We start from the raw sequence: 10351 nt of genomic DNA on the forward strand, positions 1-10351 counted from the left end.
TACAGTGCCTGCACTCTGAAGGATATATGGGGATAATACAATTTAGAGGGTCATTTGAGGCATACTGTTAGCATGCTTCTTGCATGCTAACATTGAGTGATGTTGAAAATGTTTAGCTTCATGGTCATCCCATCTCAGTGGGAGATGGGTTGTGTTAAAAAAAAAAGGTGTTGTGAGGTTTATTGGAAATTTTGGTTTGCTTGAGCCTGGCCTGTCAGGCACCCCAGGGTTAAGCTCATGTTATGAGTTGTCACATTATATAAGAACATAATAAAGAAGGAACACTGCAACAGGCCTACTGGCCTGTAAGGCAGGTCCAATTCCCCCACTGGCTTAAGCCAATGCTTTGATCTAGTGAGGTCAGACATGTCACTTAAGGGAGGAGCACGGCATCCGACCTTATAGCACAAGCTAGTCAGGTCTACCTCACACCCACTCGTGTATTTATCCAACCTATTTTTAAAACTATACATCATCTTAGATTTTATGATGGTACTCAGGAGTTTGTTCCACTCATCCACAACTCTGTTACCGAACCAGTGCTTTCCTATATCTTTCCTGAATCTGAATTTTTCCAATTTAAAACCATTGCTGCGAGTCCTGTCTATTTTAGACATATTTAGCATGCCATTTACATCCCTTTTATTAATTCCTGTTTTCCACTTATACACCTGAATCATCTCCCCCCCCTCTAATTCTGCACCTTTCTAGAGAGTGCAGATTCAGGGCCCTCAGTCTATCCTCATGGGGAAGATTTCTGATACATGGGATCAACTTTGTCATCCTCCTCTGTACGTTTTCCAGTGCATTTATATCCATTCTGTAATACGGTGACCAAAACTGTGCAGCATAATCTAAATGAAGCCTAACCAAAGATATATAAAATTGAAGAACAACCTGATGACTTCTATTATCTATACTTCTTGCTATGAAGCCAAGGATTTTGTTAGCTTTATTGCAAACACTTATGCACTGTTGTCTTGGTTTCAGATTACTGCTAACCAAAACTCCTAAATCCTTTTCGCAATCTGTAATATTAAGATCTACATTATTTAGTTTATATGTGGCATGGTTATTGTCCTGTCCAACATTTAGAACTTTGCATTTGTCTATATTAAACTGCATCTGCCACTTCTCCAACCACTGCATCAGTCTATTCAAGTCATCCTGGAGTGCTCTAGTGTCCTCATTAGACTGAATTGGATGGCCTATTTTGGTGTCAGCAAATTTGCTTGTGTCACTATTTATTCCCTTGTCTGTGTCATTTATGTAGACTGTGAACAAGGGGCCCAACACTGACTCCTGTGGAACACCGGTTGTGATGTGCCACCATTCTGATTTCTCCCCATTAATGCAAACTCTCTGATGCCTATTTGTCAACCATGCCTCTACCCAGGAAAAAATTTCTCCTATTCCGTGTGCCTTAAGTTTTCTCAACAGCCTCTGATGTGGAACTCTATTGAAAGCCTTACTAAAGTCCATATACACAATATCATATTCAGTACCACGATCTACCTCCTCAAATACCTTAGTGAAGAAAGTTAGTAAATTCGTTAGACAGGAACGCCCCTTTGTAAAACCGTTCTGAGATTCATTAATCAATTTATGCATTTCAAGATGGCTATGAATTGCTTTGGCAATTATTGATTCCATAAATTTGCCAACTATGGAGGTAAGGCTTATTGGTCTATAGTTCGAAGCTAAGGACCTGTCACCTGCCTTGTAAATAGGTGTTACATTTGCCATTTAACACCTGTCTGGCACTATGCAGTTTGTAGTGATATATTGAAAAGATTAGCCAAAGGTATGCTAAGTTCCTATTTACATGCATTTAAAACCATTGCAAACAGCTCATCAGGACCTGGGGATTTGTTAGGCTTTAATTTCTCTATTTGTCTGAGGACCATGTCACTGGTTACACTAATCATACATAGTTTATTATCGTCCTTTTCTACATAATTTATTATTTCTTAAATTTTGCTAGTATCTTCCTGAATAAAAACTGAGAGGAAGTAGGTATTGAAAAGTTCACATGTTTTCTTATCACTGTCAGTGATCTGACCTGAGTTACTCTTAAGTGGGCCTATCTTGTCCCTAATCTTACTTCTGTATACCTGAAAGAACCCTTTTGGGTTAGTCTTCGAATCCCTTGCAACTTGAACCTCATAATCCCATTTTGCTTTTCTTATTCCTTTTTTTTATTTCTCTCTCTAACTGAATATATTGATTCTTAATTGCCCTCCCCCTCTTTTGATATGCCTATATATGCCTCTCTTTTGACCAATGAGATGTTTTAATCTATTGTTTATCCATTTGGGATCATTGTTTTTTTTTTTGTTTTTTTTCAACAAGTCGGCCGTCTCCCACCGAGGCAGGGTGACCCAAAAAAAGAAAGAAAATCCCCGAAAAGAAAACACTTTCATCATCATTCAACACTTTCACCACACTCACACATTATCACTGCTTTTGCAGAGGTGCTCAGGATACAACAGTTTAGAAGCATATACATATAAAGATAGACAACATATCCCTCCAAACTGCCAATATCCCAAACCCCTCCTTTAAAGTGCAGGCATTGTACTTCCCATTTCCAGGACTCAAGTCCGACTATATGAAAATAACCGGTTTCCCTGAATCCCTTCACTAAATATTACCCTGCTCACACTCCAACAGATCGTCAGGATCATTGTTGTTAGATCTAATTTCCCTACTTGGGACAAAAGTTGTCTGGGCAGCCAGCACTATGCTCTGAAATATGTCATATTGGCAACCAACTCTACCTACCTGACACATAGTAAGGGCATCCCAATTTAGCCCACCCAGGTAATTTTTCATACCCATGAAGTTGACCAAACAGAAATCTGGGACAGCGACTTGATTGGAGTTATCTGGATAGTATTGGGGTAGAGCCCTACCCCAATATTTGTGTTATTCAGTACTGTAGAAACATAGGGATTGAGTTGGATATGGGAATCTATAAAATTACCTAAAATCAATAATAAATTAAAAGTTGCTGTGCAAACAATTACCCATTCCAGTGGCAGACAACACACCCCAGAACTTGAACTTATTTATTTATTAACACAACGGCCAATTCCCACCAAGGCAGGGTGGCCCGAAAAAGAAAAACTTTCATCATTCACTCCATCACTGTCTTGCCAGAAGGGTGCTTTACACTACAGTTTTTAAACTGCAACATTAACACCCCTCCTTCAGAGTGCAGGCACTGTACTTCCCATCTCCAGGACTCAAGTCCGGCCTGCCGGTTTCCCTGAACCCCTTCATAAATGTTACTTTGCTTACACTCCAACAGCACGTCAAGTATTAAAAATCATTTGTCTCCATTCACTCCTATCAAATACGTTCAGGCATGCTTGCTGGAAGTCCAGGCCCCTCGCACACAAAACCTCCTTTACCCCCCTCCCTCCAACCCTTCCTAGGCTGACCCCTACCCTGCCTTCCCTCCACTACAGATTGATACATTCTCAAAGTCATTCTGTTTCATTCCATTCTCTCTACATGTCCAAACCACCTCAACAACCTTTCCTCAGCCCTCTGGACAACAGTTTTGGTAATCCCAAACCTCCTCCTAACTTCCAAACTACGAATTCTCTGCATTATATTCACACCACACATTGCCCTCAGACATGACATCTCCACTGCCTCCAGCCTTCTCCTCGCTGCAACATTCATCACCCATGCTTCACACCCATATAAGAGTGTTGGTAAAACTATACTCTCACACATTCCCCTCTTTGCCTCCAAGGACAAAGTTCTTTGTCTCCACAGACTCCTAAGTGCACCACTTACCCTTTTCCCCTCATCAGTTCTATGATTCACCTCATCTTTCATAGACCCATCCGCTGACACGTCCACTCCCAAATATCTGAATACATTCACCTCCTCCATACTCTCTCCCTCCAATCTGATATCCAATCTTTCATCACCTAATCTTTTTGTTATCCTCATAACCTTACTCTTTCCTATATTCACTTTTAATTTTCTTTTACATACCCTACCAAATTCATCCACCAACCTCTGCAACTTGTCTTCAGAATCTGCCAAGAGCACAGTGTCATCAGCAAAAAGCAACAGAGACAACTCCCACTGTTTACCTGGAGTTTACCTGGAGAGAGTTCCGGGGGTCAACGCCCCCGCAGCCCGGTCTGTGACCAGGCCTCCTGGTGGATCAGAGCCTGATCAACCAGGCTGTTGCTGCTGGCTGCATGCAAACCAACGTGTTTGATTCTTTATCTTTTAACTCCACGCCTCTTGCCAAGACCCTCGCATTTACTTCTCTTACAACCCCATCTATAAATATATTGAACAACCACGGTGACATCACACATATGGTCTAAGGCCTACTTTTACTGGGAAATAATCTCCCTCTCTCCTACATACTCTAACTTGAGCCTCACTATCCTCGTAAAAACTCCTCACTGCTTTCAGTAACTTGTTTAATAAACAAAATATGCACTCATACTACTGTGTCTACAGTATATATGAATTCATTTTCAATATAAGCCTTTCTATGGATCTTTTCCTTTTAACAGGTGCAACAAGGCACAAAAAGGCTGACATCCCCCCCTCATCCCCCCCATGTCCAACTCAACCTGTGTGAAAATTCAATGCTTGTAAAAGGCCTTAAGATCTGGAACTCTGTCTGAAGCATTGAAAGGTTCCCTGTCTGCTAACCATTTCAAAGCTGTTGTTAAAAAACACCATCTTAGCATAATTGAGACAGCAATCTGTTATGTCTAACAAAACCAGTTTTCATCCAGTTCTGTCCCTGATCTTCCTTCAACACTCATACATAATTGGTAACATATATTGTCCCATTTAATTATACTGTAACCTAAAGTACCTTACTGTATCTTCAACATTTCTATATTCAGTCAGATAAAACTGAGGATCTTTGAATTAGTGCTATGAAATATGTCTCATTTGTGATAGACTATTTGCCATTAACTGTCTTATTGTAGTTAATTGCATAAGAATTCTTATTTAATATTATGTATATTAATTAACATGGCTTACAATTAGCTGGTCAAAATGCATTGCATAATTTGTGGCCATCTTTTGTACCTACCATTATGTTAATTCATGTAAATTACATTATATGGTTTAAATAAAAAAAGTATTAGTGTCAAAAATACTAAATATGGTTTGTTGTGTTGCCAGACTAATAGTGGATATTGTTTGTTGGTGCATCAGCATGTGAGGACCAAGACTGTTTCAACCAAAAATACTGCTGGAACAAGTGTAGAAGTCTTTAAGAGGAAATTGGACAAGTATCTTCACCAGGTGCTGGATCAACCAGGCTGTGATGGAGTGGGTCAGTGGACCACCAGCAGTAACATCCTGGCAGAGCAGGCAAGCACCAGATGAGCCTGACCCCTGGCTGGGCTCTGGCAGTAGAAAAACACTCAGAACTCATCAGAGGTTAATGTTAGTTTGTCAATAGTGTGTGAGGAGTTAATAATAATAATAATAATAATAATAATAATAATAATAATAATAATAATAATAATATATTTTATTTTGAAGGAAGGAGCAAATCTTGTTCAACAAGACAGTCATGTAAGAAGCCAAGTTGATACATGTATGTACAAACACCTTTATATGCAGAGCATTTCTGGCAAACTTAAAATTAACTTAAGATTAATAAGGCAATAACAGTACATATGGTCATTAGATGAGTTACAATGAACACAAGAAACTTGAGTATTGTATTAAGTCATGCTATATGACTTCAATAAGTCTTGTAGAGAAGAAATACTTTTTTATTATTAACCTTAGGCAGTAGTAAAGTTGGTAGAATTACCCACAATATGTAAAGTAAAAGGACACAAGTGCAACTAATGTGACATTTTATTGTGGCAACGTTTCACTCTCCAGGAGCTTTATCAAGCCATTACAAACAATACACGGACACAGAGGGTATATAAAGGCTCAGAGTGAGGTGCAATACTAGTGAGGTACCATTTCAAAGATCACTAGTGGTGGTAGTAGTAGTAGTAGTAGTAGTGACAAAAGTAATGCAATATGTTAGAGCAATTAATTCGTACATGAGTAAAAGGATATAAAAGCTATTACTTGGGTAACATAAAAATAGGTTGGACAAATATTGACTGGAAAGAGGCAGCTTGTTTCAGTGTTCACTCTCTGTAATGTGCTTTGTGTAGTATAACAGGAGAGACTATGTGATGGCAGGGTTTACTGTTTTCAGGAGGATTCTTGCTAAGACTTCGGAAATGGTGAAGCTGCCGTTGTTTTGTTTAATTGTATTCGAAACAGCGATCGGTGCTGATTTGAGGCACTTGCGTCTGCGGAAATTAGTTTCTTTGATCACTAATTGGGCGTCTCTGAATTTCATGAGATGATTGGTGGAATTTCGGTGTTGTACACAGGCGTTGTTCAAGTTATCGTTCCTACATGCGTAAATGTGTTCATTGAGGCGGGTGTCGAGGTTTCTTGCTGTTTCACCTACGTAAATCTTGTCACAGCCTCCACAGGGTATAGTGTAAACTCCTGCATTGACTGGTTTGTGGCGCTTGGATTTTGTCCTGAGTTACATTTTCCTTCTTTTTTCATCAAAGACTGCAAGAAAAGAGCTCTTCAGATCATTAATTCTCCACGCATCAACACCACTCCCAACAAAGTTATAATTCTTCCCAACAGCCAGGTTGCACTGAACGTCTCTAAAGTACTTTCACAAGCTAACACCAGAGTCGCCATCGCTTCGAGCACTTCAATAAAGGATCTAACCAGGACAAAATCCAAGCACCACGAACCAGTCAATGCACCACCACCACCACCACTAGTGATCTTTGAAATGGTACCTCACTAGTATTGCACCTCACTCTGAGCCTTTATATACCCTCTGTGTCCATGTATTGTTTGTAATGGCTTGATAAAGCTCCTGGAGAGCGAAACGTTGCCACAATAAAATGTCACATTAGTTGCACTTGTGTCCTTTAACCTTAGGCAGATACAGTGGAGTGATTAATATTTAACATAAGAACATAAGAAAGGAGGAACACTGCAGCAGGCCTGTTGGCCCATACTAGGCAGGTCCTTTACAATCCTTCCCACTAGCAAAACACTTGCCCAACCCAGTTTTCAATGCCACCCAAGAAATAAGCTCTGATAACCCTATCCAGTCTCATATGCAAGTCACACTCAAATCCAACCCCTCTCACTCAAGTATTTATCCAACCTAAATTTGAAACTACCCAAGGTTTCAGCTTCAGTAACCCAACTAGGTAGACTGTTCCACTCATCAACTACCTTATTCCCAAACCAATACTTTCCTATATCCTTTCTAAATCTAAACTTGTCTAATTTGAATCCATTACTGCGGGTTCTCTCTTGGAGAGACATCCTCAAGACCTTATTTATATCCCCTATGACATTCATTTGAGATGAATACAGATATTGAGAGCAAGTATATACTGATTATATTGATGAAAAAGTTTTACTGATGTTCATGATGTTGAACAAATGCATGTACAGGTTTTACATACAGGAGGGCCCCGCTTTACGGCGTTCCGCTTTACGGCGTTCCGCTAATACGGACATTTCAAATTATGACCAAAACTCACTATACGGCTCCCCCCACCTGACTTTCTAATACGGTCACCGTGCCCCACCCTGTTTGTTTACATTCTCCATGAGCTCAGTAAGCACTAAGTCTCTCCATTTTGTCTGGAAACTCCAAAATTTCAAATGTTTTTAAAAGTTATTTCATATTTTATATATACTCTGATAATTATACTTATGTATACCTGTACCTAAATAAACTTACATACATCAAGTCATTTAAATGTCGTATATTACGTTAATATACACATTTTCATTAATCCATCCATGATATTTTTTTCAAAATTATATAATAAACACGATGCATAACATATAAATAAGATAAATACACCCCACAGTAGAATAAATAAACATAAATGTGAGCTGTGTAGCAGACGACTTCCACAAGTGGTGATAATAACAATACTGAGTCTCATTAAATGTCGTATATTACGGTAATATACACATTTTCATTAATCCAGCCATGATATTTTTTTCAAAATTATATAATAAACACTATACATAACATATAAATAAGATAAATACACCCCACAGTAGAATAAATAAACATAAATGTGATCTCTGGTAGCAGACGACTTCCACAAGTGACGCCATAATAACAATAGTCACGGAGTCTCATTAAATGTCGTATATTACGGTAATATACACATTTTCATTAATCCAGCCATGATATTTTTTTCAAAATTATATAATAAACACGATACATAACATAAAAAGATGATAAATACACCCCACAATAGAATAAATAAACATAAATATAAGATGTGGGAGCCTGGTTTGTTTACTCTGTGCCTGGCCTGTCACCTCTCATGTACTCATTCTTTCTCTCTCTCATTTATTCGTTTTATCTCATTTACTTACTCCTGACCCTACATTAAGACTACAAATATTTTAAGGTAAGTAATGAGTGAACTGTATATACATTTTATCGCTCTGGGATGCTTAAATATCATAGAATAGTATGTGTGGGTGGGGTGGCCTGGTGAAATAGCCTGCCTATTACAATACATACCACACTTGATTTCTTACAATAAATACTACTTGTCTCACCCTAGATTAAGACTATAAATATTTTAAGGTAAGTAATGAGTGCACTATGTGTGTATTGTACCTTTTTATTGTTTTTTGATGCCTGGTTCTATTGCTAACTTAATATATGTTAGTGTAAACTTGTTATCTAGTGTTTGTATGCATTTATAAGTGGAAAAAAAGGGTGTTCCACTTTACGGCGATTTCCGCTTTACGGCGCTAGCCTGGAACATAACCCGCCGTATAAGTGGGGCCTTCCTGTATGTATTTATGATGGACTGGGATAGGTTAAGGAGATAAGTTAAGGAGATAAGGTGTTTTTTAACTATAGTTTTAAAAATGCTGAACCAGTGGTTCTGGAGATTTCTGGTAGAGAGTTCCAGATTTTGGGCCCTTTTATGTATGATGAATTTTTTAAAAGATTTAGCCTTACACAGGGAATGTCATAGAAGTTTTTGTGCCTAGTGTTGTGTCTGAGTCCTGTTGCAACTGTTGCAACTGTTGCAACTGTTGCAACTGTTGCAACTGTTGCAACTGCCAAGAAAGTGTTTCGAGTCGGGATTTATATTAGAATTTATTGTTCTGTAAATGTAGGTTGTACAATAGTACGAGTTAGTTTTGTATAGCCAGTAAGTATAGGTCTTTGAAGAGTGAGGGGGGGAGGGTTGTCTAGCAGTGAGGGGGGGGTTGTCTAGCAGTGAGGGGGGGAGGGTTGTCTAGCAGTGAGGGGGGGGAGGGTTGTCTAGCAGTGAGGGGAGGGAGGGTTGTCTAGCAGTGAGGGGAGGGAGGGTTGTCTAGCAGTGAGGGGAGGGAGGGTTGTCTAGCAGTGAGGGGAGGGAGGGTTGTCTAGCAGTGAGGGGGGGAGGGTTGTCTAGCAGTGAGGGGGGGAGGGTTGTCTAGCAGTGAGGGGAGGGAGGGTTGTCTAGCAGTGAGGGGGGGGAGGGTTGTCTAGCAGTGAGGGGGGGAGGGTTGTCTAGCAGTGAGGGGGGGAGGGTTGTCTAGCAGTGAGGGGGGGAGGGTTGTCTAGCAGTGAGGGGAGGGAGGGTTGTCTAGCAGTGAGGGGGGGGAGGGTTGTCTAGCAGTGAGGGGGGGAGGGTTGTCTAGCAGTGAGGGGGGGAGGGTTGTCTAGCAGTGAGGGGGGGAGGGTTGTCTAGCAGTGAGGGGAGGGAGGGTTGTCTAGCAGTGAGGGGAGGGAGGGTTGTCTAGCAGTGAGGGGAGGGAGGGTTGTCTAGCAGTGAGGGGGGGAGGGTTGTCTAGCAGTGAGGGGGGGGAGGGTTGTCTAGCAGTGAGGGGGGGAGGGTTGTCTAGCAGTGAGGGGGGGGAGGGTTGTCTAGCAGTGAGGGGGGGGAGAGTTGTCTAGCAGTGAGGGGGGGGAGGGTTGTCTAGCAGTGAGGGGGGGGAGGGTTGTCTAGCAGTGAGGGGGGGGAGGGTTGTCTAGCAGTGAGGGGGGGGAGGGTTGTCTAGCAGTGAGGGGGGGGAGGGTTGTCTAGCAGTGAGGGGGGGAGGGTTTTCTATCAGTGAGGGGGGGGAGGGTTGTATAGCAGTGAGGGGGGGGAGGGTTGTCTAGCAGTGAGGGGGGGGAGGGTTGTCTAGCAGTGGATTTTGTGATACGTTAACACTGTGGCTTTTTGTTGTGTTATTATTGATTTTAGGTGGTTCGTTGTTGTGGAACCCCAGGCACAAATACGGGTAGATCAGTGAATAGTATAGTGTAAGTAGT

At 40.9% G+C, this 10351-nt stretch overlaps 1 long non-coding RNA gene across 1 annotated transcript in view; it reads left to right on the forward strand.

Annotated features, from left to right (window-relative positions):
- Positions 1-6544, forward strand: part of LOC128701019 (uncharacterized) — a 42403-nt gene extending 35859 nt beyond the window's left edge. Inside the window, exon 4 of the long non-coding RNA XR_011391744.1 lies at positions 5182-6544. This is a non-coding gene — a long non-coding RNA (uncharacterized lncRNA). The remainder of the gene's footprint in view (positions 1-5181) is intronic.
- The last annotated feature ends 3807 nt before the right edge of the window (positions 6545-10351 follow it).

Source organism: Cherax quadricarinatus, chromosome 8 (assembly GCF_038502225.1).
Source record: "Cherax quadricarinatus isolate ZL_2023a chromosome 8, ASM3850222v1, whole genome shotgun sequence".
Lineage (NCBI taxonomy): Eukaryota > Metazoa > Arthropoda > Malacostraca > Decapoda > Parastacidae > Cherax > Cherax quadricarinatus.